Source organism: Lineus longissimus, chromosome 17 (genome assembly GCF_910592395.1).
Source record: "Lineus longissimus chromosome 17, tnLinLong1.2, whole genome shotgun sequence".
In the NCBI taxonomy this organism is placed as follows: Eukaryota; Metazoa; Nemertea; class Pilidiophora; order Heteronemertea; family Lineidae; genus Lineus; species Lineus longissimus.
The window spans coordinates 5356236-5373877 of NC_088324.1; the positions used below are offsets into that span (position 1 = coordinate 5356236).

Sequence of the window (17642 nt, forward strand, 5' to 3'; positions counted from 1 at the left end):
CCTTCCTTCAATGCGCCATACATGGCCGCAAAGTGAATAACACATCCAATCATACGTTATATTTGGGAGGGGGGGACTAATACTGTAAAATACAGCTCTCCCTAGAAATTTTTTATATAATACATGGGTAAATCTCTGTCTATACTTGCCAAGAGTTAATATTAATTGAATCAAACAACTGCGGGTTCAGATCCACCGACAACAGCAACGATCATGGTAATCACGCACGTGGCAGCCTCCGTCCCTGCTTGAATATGCTATATGCCATTTCAATTTTATATGACTTTTAGACCCTCTTGTCACTCGAAATTTGGTCACATAATTAAAATTGTACATTGAAAGTGAGTACGAATCCGTGTTCGCGGCATGGGAGCTAATGCTAGTCCACCGAGGCTAACGAAACGAGCTCACGTGTATGGCGGGGGTGGACAAAATTCTAAATTAGGGGTGAGCATGAATCTTAATTTTTCCCGCGCATAAATTAACCAATCAATACACTGGCTATCCCGAATATTATGCCCCGCCATAAAGCTGAATAAGTGGTGCACGTCCATTCGGCAAAAACATATAACCAATCAGATACACGTGGCTGTGAATTGCGGGCTGAAGTGTGATTTATCGAAGCCGGAAGTGTGATTTTGCGATTTATGCCGTGCCATAAATACAAGGACATGTCCAGTTCTGTTTGGTCTAATTTAGGCGAGGTATCATGATTCATGCTTTATGCAAAGGCATATTTTGGAGATCCGAGGTTTTGATTGGCTGATTTGTCATCATAATTTGGAATTATGCCGACAATAATTCATATTCATGTTCACCCTTAATTCTGAAATATGTCCATTCCGGCCAGCCATACACGTGGGACGGACCATCCCTTCATTGGACCATCTCCTCATTGCTTTCCACTGTATTTTTCGATATATTTCTGCGAACACAGGGGAGGTTAAATTTGGGGAACAGTGAAAAATTGAAGATTGTTCGTTGAGTCTATTTCAATTGTATCGTTTAGATAAGACAGAAAAGATTCAGTAAGAAACAAACATTCAAGTCCCACCCAATGCAGGAAAGGGTAAAACAATTATTTTGAAAACCGTTTCTGCATTTGAAGATAATGTCACTCCAAGCACTAAAAAACTTACCTTTAGGTATGTATAACACGCGCACATTCCGAGTAACGTATCCTCCGCGAATTTTTCCTTCGAACTAATGTCCATTTAAAACGTGTCCTTCAAATAGTCACGGAAGCGTCCCCTTGATGAGTCTTGATAGAATGCGTTGACGAACAGCCTCACGGAAGTGAATGGCGAACTCTTCATCTCATGGCATGCTATAGCTGATGCTACTGCGCACGCTACTGTGTTTTAGCAGGAAGGTAAATGAATGAGAATTGGCGGACTGTCGGATAACGAACAGTCAAAAATAGAAGACAACCTAAAATACCCATCCTGCCCCGTAATGCATTGTCACTGCTCAGTGGGTCCTGAATGGGGCAGGGCGTTCAGTGTATCAAATACCTTCGTCTTTCGTAAAAGCGCCAGGTCCTGAGATATGCGGAGTGAAAATAATGAATAAGTTATGGTCTTGTCCGCGTCGATAGGTATCCTGTGTTTGTCCATATTTATCCATGTTGGAGATGAATTCATCATGCTTAAAATAGACAGTGGTGCGAATTGCCTGCGCTCAGAGATGAACCCTTGCGAGTTATTCTAATTCACTTGCTTTCAGGATGATCTTCTTTTCGAACTTGAAATCTTATTATGGTGGCCAACACCACAACTTTACTGCTTTCAGAAGTTAGTACCCCCTCCCTTTCTGAAATCAGCACTAATTTCAAATAACAATCGAGGATATGACTAAGCGTTTTTACTCCACTGCAATTTGCAAATGCACTTCAGATTCAGGCAACAAATAACGGTTGATTTTTTTCAGAACAATAATTTCTAAATAATTAAAATGTGATTTCAAATGACAAATAACAACAGGATCCCTTGTATTGTTTGGTGTCTTGAATAATTCATAGTTTCAGCTATCAAAGACCCCCTTCATTGATGAGCCGCAAAATGTCCATCACGACCATCGTACAACTTTGAGGTACCTAATATATCAGCATTCATTACGCTGGTTAGCAAGGCCTTTGCCTTCTTTTAATTACCAACCTATTCCACTTGATTGTCCTTGTCTGACCTGGTGGAATTATCATGACTTTTGTTATCCACCCCTCCCCTAGAGATTCATCCCCGACACGGCGCCTAGGCGTGTTCAGGAGACCGTATACCTGAAATGCGAGGTCTGAGACAATTGTGCTTGGTGCGTGGTTGGTGCTGATCGCCGTGGTGATCTCAGCCATTATAGTTCACGAGAACTTTCCATGCAACCTGAACTTTTTTCATCGGCACAAAAACATGCACCAACGCCAAGAAATGCCCAATGCCCAATGCCCAATGCTGACGTGGTTAACAAGTTTGATACTGCGGCAGTGTTTAGGGGCCTAAATAATAGGCCAACTGGCACGGCGTTAACGGAGAACAATTCATTATGCCTGAACGCATGCGAATACCGTTTTGGCGGGTGTCGGTTGAGCAGCCATGGCAGTTGCTCTTCGGGTTGATGATTGAGTTGCACGTTGCTTGGAATATGTTGGACATCAATCTACAACGGTATTTGCATAAAGCAGGCCTAAAAGTTGAGAAGACTCACCTCTGCTCTTGATGAACTACGGTCTCATTAGCGAGGGTTTTCTTGTATTCATGCGCGGCCAACCCCTAACCGTAGTTCCTAAAAAATGATTGGATTGATTTCTTGGTTCTCACACAGTATGCCAGTTGTTTTGGCAAATACATGTTCTTTGGAGTTTCTGAAACCTGGAGCGCTACTAAATAGGCGGCTAACAAGAAACTCCACATTTTACTGTTGTTTCCGACGTATGTGTACACTGAACTTGGGATGTGCGTCGGCCCCGTGTTGAAATATGCTTCGGGGAGGTGAAGTGAAGTCAGGCACTGCATGTTCGATGGGCGAGGGAAAGGGAAAGACACTTTTGCAAGACACCACGGTTTGCTCGAGATGTTTAGTGGCGAAACAAATACACAGGTGTCACTACTGACCATCCGGAATTTCGGTTCGTTGTAAAACTGCACGATTTCGAGACTCTCAAATGGCAATCAGTGTTACAGTAGGCCCACTACTGCCAAAACACTTTGAATATATACTGTCACATGTATACTGTCGAAAAGATGGTTACGTCGCTGGCCTACTGTTATGAGTAGCCCAAAAAGTCTGCCTCCGATGTCTACGACCATATCACGTTGAAAACACCGGTTCTCGTCCGATCACCGAAGTTAAGCAACGTCGAGTATGGCATGTTTTTTGTAGCAAAATTCGATTTGAGCAACATTGCAATTAAAATTCGATTTTTGTGCCTATCTATTCGATTTTAATCAACTTTGTTCGATTCTTCCCTCAATCATTTGATTTTTTTGCATATTCATTCGATTGTTTTCAAACATTTATCAACAAAAAATACTGTTCTTGTTGTATATCAAATCAAACACTATAAATTCATAATCGAATATAACTTAGAAAAAATCAAAAGGTGAAAGAAATAGATCAAAATCAGATTCAAATATATCGCATTAACTGGTCAAAAAACGAAGCATTTTCGATTTTAATTACACCAAATCTTTCAATTTAATCAAAGTATATTCAATTTCAGAATCAAATAAGAAGTATATACGATTTTGAAATCGAATACTCATTCGATTTAAATCGAATAGGTCATTCGATTTAAAATCGAATAGACCATTCGATTTAAAATTGAATATGTCATTCGATTTTTGTAGATTTCTATTCGATTTTGATTGGTCAATCGTAGTCACGTGACAAACTAGCAACCAATTAGAATCGAATGGAATAGGAGCAGAATCGAATAGACCATTCGATTTAAAACCGAATAGGTCATTCGATTTTGTGTAGATTTCTATTCGATTTTGATTGGTCAATCATAGTCACGTGACAAACTAGCAACCAATTAGAATCGAATGGAATAGGAGCAGAATCGAATGAGACAATTTGATTTAGAAATCGAATACTCATTCGATTTAAATCGAATAGGTCATTCGATTTAAATCAAATAGACCATTTGATTTTTAAATCGAATATTGCTTTTCATTTGATATGGAATCGAATGAACATTCATTCTTGAAATCAAATTATCATTCAATTTTTTGTAAGAACTATTTGATTATATCGAAATCTACTTTAATCTATATGACGAATTATGCGATTAATATTGAATAGGTGATTTGTAAGAATCGAATGAGATTGTTTGATCTCGGTCTTGATATTTTAAACTCTTTCCAATACATTTTTGATAAAACAACCTATCATTCGATTCGATAGACAATTTATTTGATTTATTTTTCACTAAAGAAACTATTCATTCGATTTCTGACTGAAATATTGAATGAATCAGTGAATCGCATAGTGCTACACATAACAGGCCATAGTCGAGCGTGGTTAGTACGTGGATGGGTGACCGCCTCGGAATACCACGTGTTGTAGACTTTTGGTTTTTTTCCTTTTCTTTTTGCATAATCGACCAATATTATTGCAGGGTTAAGTCGGCTAGAACTGACTAAAGGTCAAAGTTAGATAACACAGGCGTCGGTGTTCTTTCTTATATGTTTTTTGAATCCGCAATTGGCACGGCCGACATGGATGTACGCCGTGCATGGGGCCATAACTCACAACGAGCTGAATAATATGTTGATTGTATCATCAAAAATTTAAAGTCGCAACATCAAAACATTTTTGGCAATAGTGGCAAGTGTTGGTTATTAATAGTTTTTAGCTTGCAACGCTTTCCTGTTGTCTAGAGAATCAAAAACTACTAGGTATCTCATTATCCAAAACCAAGCGCATAATGAAGAACTTGGCAAACTCTAGACAACTCTGACTTCACAACATCACTCTGGTTTCTCTTCAATCCCACGCATAAATCTTTCGCCTTTTACTAAAGATTTCCGTGGAGAGGAACACTCTAATGAGTCTATAGACATTTTTTGTAGCCCTGCCGTTGTCAGGGTAGTTAATACCAAAGGAAGACCGATCCCCCTAACCTCAAGGTGATATGGGGACTAATAAATCCGCCCCCCCCCCCACCATATCGGGGATTAGTCGAAAGGGGGAGGGGTGGATAACAAAAGTCATGATAATTCCACCAGGTCTGACAAGGACAATCAAGTCACATAGGTTGGTAATTAAAAGAAGGCAAAGGCCTTGTCAGCTTGCTGCCGACCCTCCACACACTTGCACAGATGACCGGCGGCAATCATGGGACAAAAAATATATGAAATATGATAAATGCGCTGCTTAAAAAGCCCTGTCATGCCCGAATACCGCCTCGAATGTTAGTCATTTGATTTGCAAACAACATTTTGGTGTGTTTTTTTAATTTTGAATAATATCAACTAAGATAATCCAGGTCGATTTTGTAATAGGAACTCCTTTTCTCGATTTTACGGGATCGGAAAGATATTTTCTCTCACGGGCAGTAAACACGGCCGCGTATTGTGTCATATTCTGACATGTCTCATGAAAACGCAAATAAAACAATAAAATTTTGAATCATTGGAACTTTTACAAATTCACTGATGACATTGACAAGATATATGACTGCACTTCTGCAAAGTTCGAAGCTTTGATTTTTTTTAAATCACGAAAATGTATGTATACATTAATATTATGTACACGGACGATATAGCAGATATAATTGCGTACTGAGCCCATGACTCCGGTGTACTGCAAAGCCTCGGAGCGCTGTCGTTTTCTTTTAAAGGGGGACTATAGGCACGAGAAGCAGCCGTATCGATGACAAAACGGTTGTATCTGGTAGATTATTTCGATGTTACGGAACTCGGGCTCGTCTAAAGAAGAAGCGCTATTAGGAGATAGAACAAACATATGTTGATGACTTCGATCGAGTAACGTAATCTCGCCCGCCTGGTTATCAACCTATAGTCTCCGTTTACCTTTTCCATGATGTTTCGTGGGCTCCTCGTACGGCTTACCTTACTGATCAAACCTGTAATGTTTGTGTTTCGGGGAGGTGAAGTGAAGTCAGGCACTGCATGTTCGATGGGCGAGGGAAAGGGAAAGACACTTTTGCAAGACACCACGGTTTGCTCGAGATGTTTAGTGGCGAAACAAATACACAGGTGTCACTACTGACCATCCGGAATTTCGGTTCGTTGTAAAACTGCACGATTTCGAGACTCTCAAATGGCAATCAGTGTTACAGTAGGCCCACTACTGCCAAAACACTTTGAATATATACTGTCACATGTATACTGTCGAAAAGATGGTTACGTCGCTGGCCTACTGTTATGAGTAGCCCAAAAAGTCTGCCTCCGATGTCTACGACCATATCACGTTGAAAACACCGGTTCTCGTCCGATCACCGAAGTTAAGCAACGTCGAGCGTGGTTAGTACGTGGATGGGTGACCGCCTCGGAATACCACGTGTTGTAGACTTTTGGTTTTTTTCCTTTTCTTTTTGCATAATCGACCAATATTATTGCAGGGTTAAGTCGGCTAGAACTGACTAAAGGTCAAAGTTAGATAACACAGGCGTCGGTGTTCTTTCTTATATGTTTTTTGAATCCGCAATTGGCACGGCCGACATGGATGTACGCCGTGCATGGGGCCATAACTCACAAAGAGCTGAATAATATGTTGATTGTATCATCAAAAATTTAAAGTCGCAACATCAAAACATTTTTGGCAATAGTGGCAAGTGTTGGTTATTAATAGTTTTTAGCTTGCAACGCTTTCCTGTTGTCTAGAGAATCAAAAACTACTAGGTATCTCATTATCCAAAACCAAGCGCATAATGAAGAACTTGGCAAACTCTAGACAACTCTGACTTCACCACATCACTCTGGTTTCTCTTCAATCCCACGCATAAATCTTTCGCCTTTTACTAAAGATTTCCGTGGAGAGGAACACTCTAATGAGTCTATAGACATTTTTTGTAGCCCTGCCGTTGTCAGGGTAGTTAATACCAAAGGAAGACCAATCCCCCTAACCTCAAGGTGATATGGGGACTAATAAATCCGCCCCCCCCCCCCCCTATCGGGGATTAGTCGAAAGGGGGAGGGGTGGATAACAAAAGTCATGATAATTCCACCAGGTCTGACAAGGACAATCAAGTCACATAGGTTGGTAATTAAAAGAAGGCAAAGGCCTTGTCAGCTTGCTGCCGACCCTCCACACACTTGCACAGATGACCGGCGGCAATCATGGGACAAAAAATATATGAAATATGATAAATGCGCTGCTTAAAAAGCCCTGTCATGCCCGAATACCGCCTCGAATGTTAGTCATTTGATTTGCAAACAACATTTTGGTGTGTTTTTTTAATTTTGAATAATATCAACTAAGATAATCCAGGTCGATTTTGTAATAGGAACTCCTTTTCTCGATTTTACGGGATCGGAAAGATATTTTCTCTCACGGGCAGTAAACACGGCCGCGTATTGTGTCATATTCTGACATGTCTCATGAAAACGCAAATAAAACAATACAATTTTGAATCATTGGAACTTTTACAAATTCACTGATGACATTGACAAGATATATGACTGCACTTCTGCAAAGTTCGAAGCTTTGATTTTTTTTAAATCACGAAAATGTATGTATACATTAATATTTTGTACACGGACGATATAGCAGATATAATTGCGTACTGAGCCCATGACTCCGGTGTACTGCAAAGCCTCGGAGCGCTGTCGTTTTCTTTTAAAGGGGGACTATAGGCACGAGAAGCAGCCGTATCGATGACAAAACGGTTGTATCTGGTAGATCATTTCGATGTTACGGAACTCGGGCTCGTCTAAAGAAGAAGCGCTATTAGGAGATAGAACAAACATATGTTGGTGACTTCGATCGAGTAACGTAATCTCGCCCGCCTGGTTATCAACCTATAGTCTCCGTTTACCTTTTCCATGATGTTTCGTGGGCTCCTCGTACGGCTTACCTTACTGATCAAACCTGTAATGTTTGTGTTTCGGGGAGGTGAAGTGAAGTCAGGCACTGCATGTTCGATGGGCGAGGGAAAGGGAAAGACACTTTTGCAAGACACCACGGTTTGCTCGAGATGTTTAGTGGCGAAACAAATACACAGGTGTCACTACTGACCATCCGGAATTTCGGTTCGTTGTAAAACTGCACGATTTCGAGACTCTCAAATGGCAATCAGTGTTACAGTAGGCCCACTACTGCCAAAACACTTTGAATATATACTGTCACATGTATACTGTCGAAAAGATGGTTACGTCGCTGGCCTACTGTTATGAGTAGCCCAAAAAGTCTGCCTCCGATGTCTACGACCATATCACGTTGAAAACACCGGTTCTCGTCCGATCACCGAAGTTAAGCAACGTCGAGCGTGGTTAGTACGTGGATGGGTGACCGCCTCGGAATACCACGTGTTGTAGACTTTTGGTTTTTTTCCTTTTCTTTTTGCATAATCGACCAATATTATTGCAGGGTTAAGTCGGCTAGAACTGACTAAAGGTCAAAGTTAGATAACGCAGGCGTCGGTGTTCTTTCTTATATGTTTTTTGAATCCGCAATTGGCACGGCCGACATGGATGTACGCCGTGCATGGGGCCATAACTCACAACGAGCTGAATAATATGTTGATTGTATCATCAAAAATTTAAAGTCGCAACATCAAAACATTTTTGGCAATAGTGACAAGTGTTGGTTATTAATAGTTTTTAGCTTGCAACGCTTTCCTGTTGTCTAGAGAATCAAAAACTACTAGGTATCTCATTATCCAAAACCAAGCGCATAATGAAGAATTTGGCAAACTCTAGACAACTCTGACTTCACTCTGGTTTCTCTTCAATCCCACGCATAAATCTTTCGCCTTTTACTAAAGATTTCCGTGGAGAGGAACACTCTAATGAGTCTATAGACATTTTTTGTAGCCCTGCCGTTGTCAGGGTAGTTAATACCAAAGGAAGACCGATCCCCCTAACCTCAAGGTGATATGGGGACTAATAAATCCGCCCCCCCCCACCATATCGGGGATTAGTCGAAAGGGGGAGGGGTGGATAACAAAAGTCATGATAATTCCACCAGGTCTGACAAGGACAATCAAGTCACATACGTTGGTAATTAAAAGAAGGCAAAGGCCTTGTCAGCTTGCTGCCGACCCTCCACACACTTGCACAGATGACCGGCGGCAATCATGGGACAAAAAATATATGAAATATGATAAATGCGCTGCTTAAAAAGCCCTGTCATGCCCGAATACCGCCTCGAATGTTAGTCATTTGATTTGCAAACAACATTTTGGTGTGTTTTTTTAATTTTGAATAATATCAACTAAGATAATCCAGGTCGATTTTGTAATAGGAACTCCTTTTCTCGATTTTACGGGATCGGAAAGATATTTTCTCTCACGGGCAGTAAACACGGCCGCGTATTGTGTCATATTCTGACATGTCTCATGAAAACGCAAATAAAACAATAAAATTTTGAATCATTGGAACTTTTACAAATTCACTGATGACATTGACAAGATATATGACTGCACTTCTGCAAAGTTCGAAGCTTTGATTTTTTTTAAATCACGAAAATGTATGTATACATTAATATTATGTACACGGACGATATAGCAGATATAATTGCGTACTGAGCCCATGACTCCGGTGTACTGCAAAGCCTCGGAGCGCTGTCGTTTTCTTTTAAAGGGGGACTATAGGCACGAGAAGCAGCCGTATCGATGACAAAACGGTTGTATCTGGTAGATTATTTCGATGTTACGGAACTCGGGCTCGTCTAAAGAAGAAGCGCTATTAGGAGATAGAACAAACATATGTTGGTGACTTCGATCGAGTAACGTAATCTCGCCCGCCTGGTTATCAACCTATAGTCTCCGTTTACCTTTTCCATGATGTTTCGTGGGCTCCTCGTACGGCTTACCTTACTGATCAAACCTGTAATGTTTGTGTTTCGGGGAGGTGAAGTGAAGTCAGGCACTGCATGTTCGATGGGCGAGGGAAAGGGAAAGACACTTTTGCAAGACACCACGGTTTGCTCGAGATGTTTAGTGGCGAAACAAATACACAGGTGTCACTACTGACCATCCGGAATTTCGGTTCGTTGTAAAACTGCACGATTTCGAGACTCTCAAATGGCAATCAGTGTTACAGTAGGCCCACTACTGCCAAAACACTTTGAATATATACTGTCACATGTATACTGTCGAAAAGATGGTTACGTCGCTGGCCTACTGTTATGAGTAGCCCAAAAAGTCTGCCTCCGATGTCTACGACCATATCACGTTGAAAACACCGGTTCTCGTCCGATCACCGAAGTTAAGCAACGTCGAGCGTGGTTAGTACGTGGATGGGTGACCGCCTCGGAATACCACGTGTTGTAGACTTTTGGTTTTTTTCCTTTTCTTTTTGCATAATCGACCAATATTATTGCAGGGTTAAGTCGGCTAGAACTGACTAAAGGTCAAAGTTAGATAACACAGGCGTCGGTGTTCTTTCTTATATGTTTTTTGAATCCGCAATTGGCACGGCCGACATGGATGTACGCCGTGCATGGGGCCATAACTCACAACGAGCTGAATAATATGTTGATTGTATCATCAAAAATTTAAAGTCGCAACATCAAAACATTTTTGGCAATAGTGGCAAGTGTTGGTTATTAATAGTTTTTAGCTTGCAACGCTTTCCTGTTGTCTAGAGAATCAAAAACTACTAGGTATCTCATTATCCAAAACCAAGCGCATAATGAAGAACTTGGCAAACTCTAGACAACTCTGACTTCACAACATCACTCTGGTTTCTCTTCAATCCCACGCATAAATCTTTCGCCTTTTACTAAAGATTTCCGTGGAGAGGAACACTCTAATGAGTCTATAGACATTTTTTGTAGCCCTGCCGTTGTCAGGGTAGTTAATACCAAAGGAAGACCGATCCCCCTAACCTCAAGGTGATATGGGGACTAATAAATCCGCCCCCCCCCCACCATATCGGGGATTAGTCGAAAGGGGGAGGGGTGGATAACAAAAGTCATGATAATTCCACCAGGTCTGACAAGGACAATCAAGTCACATAGGTTGGTAATTAAAAGAAGGCAAAGGCCTTGTCAGCTTGCTGCCGACCCTCCACACACTTGCACAGATGACCGGCGGCAATCATGGGACAAAAAATATATGAAATATGATAAATGCGCTGCTTAAAAAGCCCTGTCATGCCCGAATACCGCCTCGAATGTTAGTCATTTGATTTGCAAACAACATTTTGGTGTGTTTTTTTAATTTTGAATAATATCAACTAAGATAATCCAGGTCGATTTTGTAATAGGAACTCCTTTTCTCGATTTTACGGGATCGGAAAGATATTTTCTCTCACGGGCAGTAAACACGGCCGCGTATTGTGTCATATTCTGACATGTCTCATGAAAACGCAAATAAAACAATAAAATTTTGAATCATTGGAACTTTTACAAATTCACTGATGACATTGACAAGATATATGACTGCACTTCTGCAAAGTTCGAAGCTTTGATTTTTTTTAAATCACGAAAATGTATGTATACATTAATATTATGTACACGGACGATATAGCAGATATAATTGCGTACTGAGCCCATGACTCCGGTGTACTGCAAAGCCTCGGAGCGCTGTCGTTTTCTTTTAAAGGGGGACTATAGGCACGAGAAGCAGCCGTATCGATGACAAAACGGTTGTATCTGGTAGATTATTTCGATGTTACGGAACTCGGGCTCGTCTAAAGAAGAAGCGCTATTAGGAGATAGAACAAACATATGTTGGTGACTTCGATCGAGTAACGTAATCTCGCCCGCCTGGTTATCAACCTATAGTCTCCGTTTACCTTTTCCATGATGTTTCGTGGGCTCCTCGTACGGCTTACCTTACTGATCAAACCTGTAATGTTTGTGTTTCGGGGAGGTGAAGTGAAGTCAGGCACTGCATGTTCGATGGGCGAGGGAAAGGGAAAGACACTTTTGCAAGACACCACGGTTTGCTCGAGATGTTTAGTGGCGAAACAAATACACAGGTGTCACTACTGACCATCCGGAATTTCGGTTCGTTGTAAAACTGCACGATTTCGAGACTCTCAAATGGCAATCAGTGTTACAGTAGGCCCACTACTGCCAAAACACTTTGAATATATACTGTCACATGTATACTGTCGAAAAGATGGTTACGTCGCTGGCCTACTGTTATGAGTAGCCCAAAAAGTCTGCCTCCGATGTCTACGACCATATCACGTTGAAAACACCGGTTCTCGTCCGATCACCGAAGTTAAGCAACGTCGAGCGTGGTTAGTACGTGGATGGGTGACCGCCTCGGAATACCACGTGTTGTAGACTTTTGGTTTTTTTCCTTTTCTTTTTGCATAATCGACCAATATTATTGCAGGGTTAAGTCGGCTAGAACTGACTAAAGGTCAAAGTTAGATAACACAGGCGTCGGTGTTCTTTCTTATATGTTTTTTGAATCCGCAATTGGCACGGCCGACATGGATGTACGCCGTGCATGGGGCCATAACTCACAACGAGCTGAATAATATGTTGATTGTATCATCAAAAATTTAAAGTCGCAACATCAAAACATTTTTGGCAATAGTGGCAAGTGTTGGTTATTAATAGTTTTTAGCTTGCAACGCTTTCCTGTTGTCTAGAGAATCAAAAACTACTAGGTATCTCATTATCCAAAACCAAGCGCATAATGAAGAACTTGGCAAACTCTAGACAACTCTGACTTCACAACATCACTCTGGTTTCTCTTCAATCCCACGCATAAATCTTTCGCCTTTTACTAAAGATTTCCGTGGAGAGGAACACTCTAATGAGTCTATAGACATTTTTTGTAGCCCTGCCGTTGTCAGGGTAGTTAATACCAAAGGAAGACCGATCCCCCTAACCTCAAGGTGGTATGGGGACTAATAAATCCGCCCCCCCCCCCCACCATATCGGGGATTAGTCGAAAGGGGGAGGGGTGGATAACAAAAGTCATGATAATTCCACCAGGTCTGACAAGGACAATCAAGTCACATAGGTTGGTAATTAAAAGAAGGCAAAGGCCTTGTCAGCTTGCTGCCGACCCTCCACACACTTGCACAGATGACCGGCGGCAATCATGGGACAAAAAATATATGAAATATGATAAATGCGCTGCTTAAAAAGCCCTGTCATGCCCGAATACCGCCTCGAATGTTAGTCATTTGATTTGCAAACAACATTTTGGTGTGTTTTTTTAATTTTGAATAATATCAACTAAGATAATCCAGGTCGATTTTGTAATAGGAACTCCTTTTCTCGATTTTACGGGATCGGAAAGATATTTTCTCTCACGGGCAGTAAACACGGCCGCGTATTGTGTCATATTCTGACATGTCTCATGAAAACGCAAATAAAACAATAAAATTTTGAATCATTGGAACTTTTACAAATTCACTGATGACATTGACAAGATATATGACTGCACTTCTGCAAAGTTCGAAGCTTTGATTTTTTTTAAATCACGAAAATGTATGTATACATTAATATTATGTACACGGACGATATAGCAGATATAATTGCGTACTGAGCCCATGACTCCGGTGTACTGCAAAGCCTCGGAGCGCTGTCGTTTTCTTTTAAAGGGGGACTATAGGCACGAGAAGCAGCCGTATCGATGACAAAACGGTTGTATCTGGTAGATTATTTCGATGTTACGGAACTCGGGCTCGTCTAAAGAAGAAGCGCTATTAGGAGATAGAACAAACATATGTTGATGACTTCGATCGAGTAACGTAATCTCGCCCGCCTGGTTATCAACCTATAGTCTCCGTTTACCTTTTCCATGATGTTTCGTGGGCTCCTCGTACGGCTTACCTTACTGATCAAACCTGTAATGTTTGTGTTTCGGGGAGGTGAAGTGAAGTCAGGCACTGCATGTTCGATGGGCGAGGGAAAGGGAAAGACACTTTTGCAAGACACCACGGTTTGCTCGAGATGTTTAGTGGCGAAACAAATACACAGGTGTCACTACTGACCATCCGGAATTTCGGTTCGTTGTAAAACTGCACGATTTCGAGACTCTCAAATGGCAATCAGTGTTACAGTAGGCCCACTACTGCCAAAACACTTTGAATATATACTGTCACATGTATACTGTCGAAAAGATGGTTACGTCGCTGGCCTACTGTTATGAGTAGCCCAAAAAGTCTGCCTCCGATGTCTACGACCATATCACGTTGAAAACACCGGTTCTCGTCCGATCACCGAAGTTAAGCAACGTCGAGCGTGGTTAGTACGTGGATGGGTGACCGCCTCGGAATACCACGTGTTGTAGACTTTTGGTTTTTTTCCTTTTCTTTTTGCATAATCGACCAATATTATTGCAGGGTTAAGTCGGCTAGAACTGACTAAAGGTCAAAGTTAGATAACACAGGCGTCGGTGTTCTTTCTTATATGTTTTTTGAATCCGCAATTGGCACGGCCGACATGGATGTACGCCGTGCATGGGGCCATAACTCACAAAGAGCTGAATAATATGTTGATTGTATCATCAAAAATTTAAAGTCGCAACATCAAAACATTTTTGGCAATAGTGGCAAGTGTTGGTTATTAATAGTTTTTAGCTTGCAACGCTTTCCTGTTGTCTAGAGAATCAAAAACTACTAGGTATCTCATTATCCAAAACCAAGCGCATAATGAAGAACTTGGCAAACTCTAGACAACTCTGACTTCACCACATCACTCTGGTTTCTCTTCAATCCCACGCATAAATCTTTCGCCTTTTACTAAAGATTTCCGTGGAGAGGAACACTCTAATGAGTCTATAGACATTTTTTGTAGCCCTGCCGTTGTCAGGGTAGTTAATACCAAAGGAAGACCAATCCCCCTAACCTCAAGGTGATATGGGGACTAATAAATCCGCCCCCCCCCCACCATATCGGGGATTAGTCGAAAGGGGGAGGGGTGGATAACAAAAGTCATGATAATTCCACCAGGTCTGACAAGGACAATCAAGTCACATAGGTTGGTAATTAAAAGAAGGCAAAGGCCTTGTCAGCTTGCTGCCGACCCTCCACACACTTGCACAGATGACCGGCGGCAATCATGGGACAAAAAATATATGAAATATGATAAATGCGCTGCTTAAAAAGCCCTGTCATGCCCGAATACCGCCTCGAATGTTAGTCATTTGATTTGCAAACAACATTTTGGTGTGTTTTTTTAATTTTGAATAATATCAACTAAGATAATCCAGGTCGATTTTGTAATAGGAACTCCTTTTCTCGATTTTACGGGATCGGAAAGATATTTTCTCTCACGGGCAGTAAACACGGCCGCGTATTGTGTCATATTCTGACATGTCTCATGAAAACGCAAATAAAACAATACAATTTTGAATCATTGGAACTTTTACAAATTCACTGATGACATTGACAAGATATATGACTGCACTTCTGCAAAGTTCGAAGCTTTGATTTTTTTTAAATCACGAAAATGTATGTATACATTAATATTTTGTACACGGACGATATAGCAGATATAATTGCGTACTGAGCCCATGACTCCGGTGTACTGCAAAGCCTCGGAGCGCTGTCGTTTTCTTTTAAAGGGGGACTATAGGCACGAGAAGCAGCCGTATCGATGACAAAACGGTTGTATCTGGTAGATCATTTCGATGTTACGGAACTCGGGCTCGTCTAAAGAAGAAGCGCTATTAGGAGATAGAACAAACATATGTTGGTGACTTCGATCGAGTAACGTAATCTCGCCCGCCTGGTTATCAACCTATAGTCTCCGTTTACCTTTTCCATGATGTTTCGTGGGCTCCTCGTACGGCTTACCTTACTGATCAAACCTGTAATGTTTGTGTTTCGGGGAGGTGAAGTGAAGTCAGGCACTGCATGTTCGATGGGCGAGGGAAAGGGAAAGACACTTTTGCAAGACACCACGGTTTGCTCGAGATGTTTAGTGGCGAAACAAATACACAGGTGTCACTACTGACCATCCGGAATTTCGGTTCGTTGTAAAACTGCACGATTTCGAGACTCTCAAATGGCAATCAGTGTTACAGTAGGCCCACTACTGCCAAAACACTTTGAATATATACTGTCACATGTATACTGTCGAAAAGATGGTTACGTCGCTGGCCTACTGTTATGAGTAGCCCAAAAAGTCTGCCTCCGATGTCTACGACCATATCACGTTGAAAACACCGGTTCTCGTCCGATCACCGAAGTTAAGCAACGTCGAGCGTGGTTAGTACGTGGATGGGTGACCGCCTCGGAATACCACGTGTTGTAGACTTTTGGTTTTTTTCCTTTTCTTTTTGCATAATCGACCAATATTATTGCAGGGTTAAGTCGGCTAGAACTGACTAAAGGTCAAAGTTAGATAACGCAGGCGTCGGTGTTCTTTCTTATATGTTTTTTGAATCCGCAATTGGCACGGCCGACATGGATGTACGCCGTGCATGGGGCCATAACTCACAACGAGCTGAATAATATGTTGATTGTATCATCAAAAATTTAAAGTCGCAACATCAAAACATTTTTGGCAATAGTGACAAGTGTTGGTTATTAATAGTTTTTAGCTTGCAACGCTTTCCTGTTGTCTAGAGAATCAAAAACTACTAGGTATCTCATTATCCAAAACCAAGCGCATAATGAAGAATTTGGCAAACTCTAGACAACTCTGACTTCACTCTGGTTTCTCTTCAATCCCACGCATAAATCTTTCGCCTTTTACTAAAGATTTCCGTGGAGAGGAACACTCTAATGAGTCTATAGACATTTTTTGTAGCCCTGCCGTTGTCAGGGTAGTTAATACCAAAGGAAGACCGATCCCCCTAACCTCAAGGTGATATGGGGACTAATAAATCCGCCCCCCCCCACCATATCGGGGATTAGTCGAAAGGGGGAGGGGTGGATAACAAAAGTCATGATAATTCCACCAGGTCTGACAAGGACAATCAAGTCACATACGTTGGTAATTAAAAGAAGGCAAAGGCCTTGTCAGCTTGCTGCCGACCCTCCACACACTTGCACAGATGACCGGCGGCAATCATGGGACAAAAAATATATGAAATATGATAAATGCGCTGCTTAAAAAGCCCTGTCATGCCCGAATACCGCCTCGAATGTTAGTCATTTGATTTGCAAACAACATTTTGGTGTGTTTTTTTAATTTTGAATAATATCAACTAAGATAATCCAGGTCGATTTTGTAATAGGAACTCCTTTTCTCGATTTTACGGGATCGGAAAGATATTTTCTCTCACGGGCAGTAAACACGGCCGCGTATTGTGTCATATTCTGACATGTCTCATGAAAACGCAAATAAAACAATAAAATTTTGAATCATTGGAACTTTTACAAATTCACTGATGACATTGACAAGATATATGACTGCACTTCTGCAAAGTTCGAAGCTTTGATTTTTTTTAAATCACGAAAATGTATGTATACATTAATATTATGTACACGGACGATATAGCAGATATAATTGCGTACTGAGCCCATGACTCCGGTGTACTGCAAAGCCTCGGAGCGCTGTCGTTTTCTTTTAAAGGGGGACTATAGGCACGAGAA

The 17642-nt window shown here is 41.4% G+C and overlaps 13 non-coding genes across 13 annotated transcripts; all 13 read left to right on the forward strand.

Moving 5' to 3' along the window:
* Nucleotides 1-4964: 4964 nt before the first annotated feature.
* On the forward strand, nt 4965-5085 carry LOC135501948 (U5 spliceosomal RNA). The gene has a single exon (XR_010449690.1). It is a non-coding gene; the product is annotated as a U5 spliceosomal RNA (small nuclear RNA).
* A 1327-nt stretch (nt 5086-6412) lies between these two features.
* Nucleotides 6413-6531, forward strand: LOC135501936 (5S ribosomal RNA). Its single transcript, XR_010449680.1, has one exon. It is a non-coding gene; the product is annotated as a 5S ribosomal RNA (ribosomal RNA).
* A 401-nt stretch (nt 6532-6932) lies between these two features.
* Nucleotides 6933-7053, forward strand: LOC135501950 (U5 spliceosomal RNA). Its single transcript, XR_010449691.1, has one exon. It is a non-coding gene; the product is annotated as a U5 spliceosomal RNA (small nuclear RNA).
* Nucleotides 7054-8379: 1326 nt separating this feature from the next.
* LOC135501946 (5S ribosomal RNA) lies at nt 8380-8498 on the forward strand. The gene has a single exon (XR_010449689.1). It is a non-coding gene; the product is annotated as a 5S ribosomal RNA (ribosomal RNA).
* Nucleotides 8499-8891: 393 nt separating this feature from the next.
* Nucleotides 8892-9012, forward strand: LOC135501951 (U5 spliceosomal RNA). Its single transcript, XR_010449692.1, has one exon. It is a non-coding gene; the product is annotated as a U5 spliceosomal RNA (small nuclear RNA).
* Nucleotides 9013-10337: 1325 nt separating this feature from the next.
* On the forward strand, nt 10338-10456 carry LOC135501958 (5S ribosomal RNA). The gene has a single exon (XR_010449699.1). It is a non-coding gene; the product is annotated as a 5S ribosomal RNA (ribosomal RNA).
* Nucleotides 10457-10857: 401 nt separating this feature from the next.
* Nucleotides 10858-10978, forward strand: LOC135501952 (U5 spliceosomal RNA). Its single transcript, XR_010449693.1, has one exon. It is a non-coding gene; the product is annotated as a U5 spliceosomal RNA (small nuclear RNA).
* A 1326-nt stretch (nt 10979-12304) lies between these two features.
* On the forward strand, nt 12305-12423 carry LOC135501970 (5S ribosomal RNA). The gene has a single exon (XR_010449710.1). It is a non-coding gene; the product is annotated as a 5S ribosomal RNA (ribosomal RNA).
* A 401-nt stretch (nt 12424-12824) lies between these two features.
* Nucleotides 12825-12945, forward strand: LOC135501953 (U5 spliceosomal RNA). Its single transcript, XR_010449694.1, has one exon. It is a non-coding gene; the product is annotated as a U5 spliceosomal RNA (small nuclear RNA).
* A 1328-nt stretch (nt 12946-14273) lies between these two features.
* Nucleotides 14274-14392, forward strand: LOC135501974 (5S ribosomal RNA). The gene has a single exon (XR_010449714.1). It is a non-coding gene; the product is annotated as a 5S ribosomal RNA (ribosomal RNA).
* A 401-nt stretch (nt 14393-14793) lies between these two features.
* LOC135501954 (U5 spliceosomal RNA) lies at nt 14794-14914 on the forward strand. Its single transcript, XR_010449695.1, has one exon. It is a non-coding gene; the product is annotated as a U5 spliceosomal RNA (small nuclear RNA).
* A 1326-nt stretch (nt 14915-16240) lies between these two features.
* On the forward strand, nt 16241-16359 carry LOC135501937 (5S ribosomal RNA). Its single transcript, XR_010449681.1, has one exon. It is a non-coding gene; the product is annotated as a 5S ribosomal RNA (ribosomal RNA).
* A 393-nt stretch (nt 16360-16752) lies between these two features.
* On the forward strand, nt 16753-16873 carry LOC135501955 (U5 spliceosomal RNA). The gene has a single exon (XR_010449696.1). It is a non-coding gene; the product is annotated as a U5 spliceosomal RNA (small nuclear RNA).
* The last annotated feature ends 769 nt before the right edge of the window (nt 16874-17642 follow it).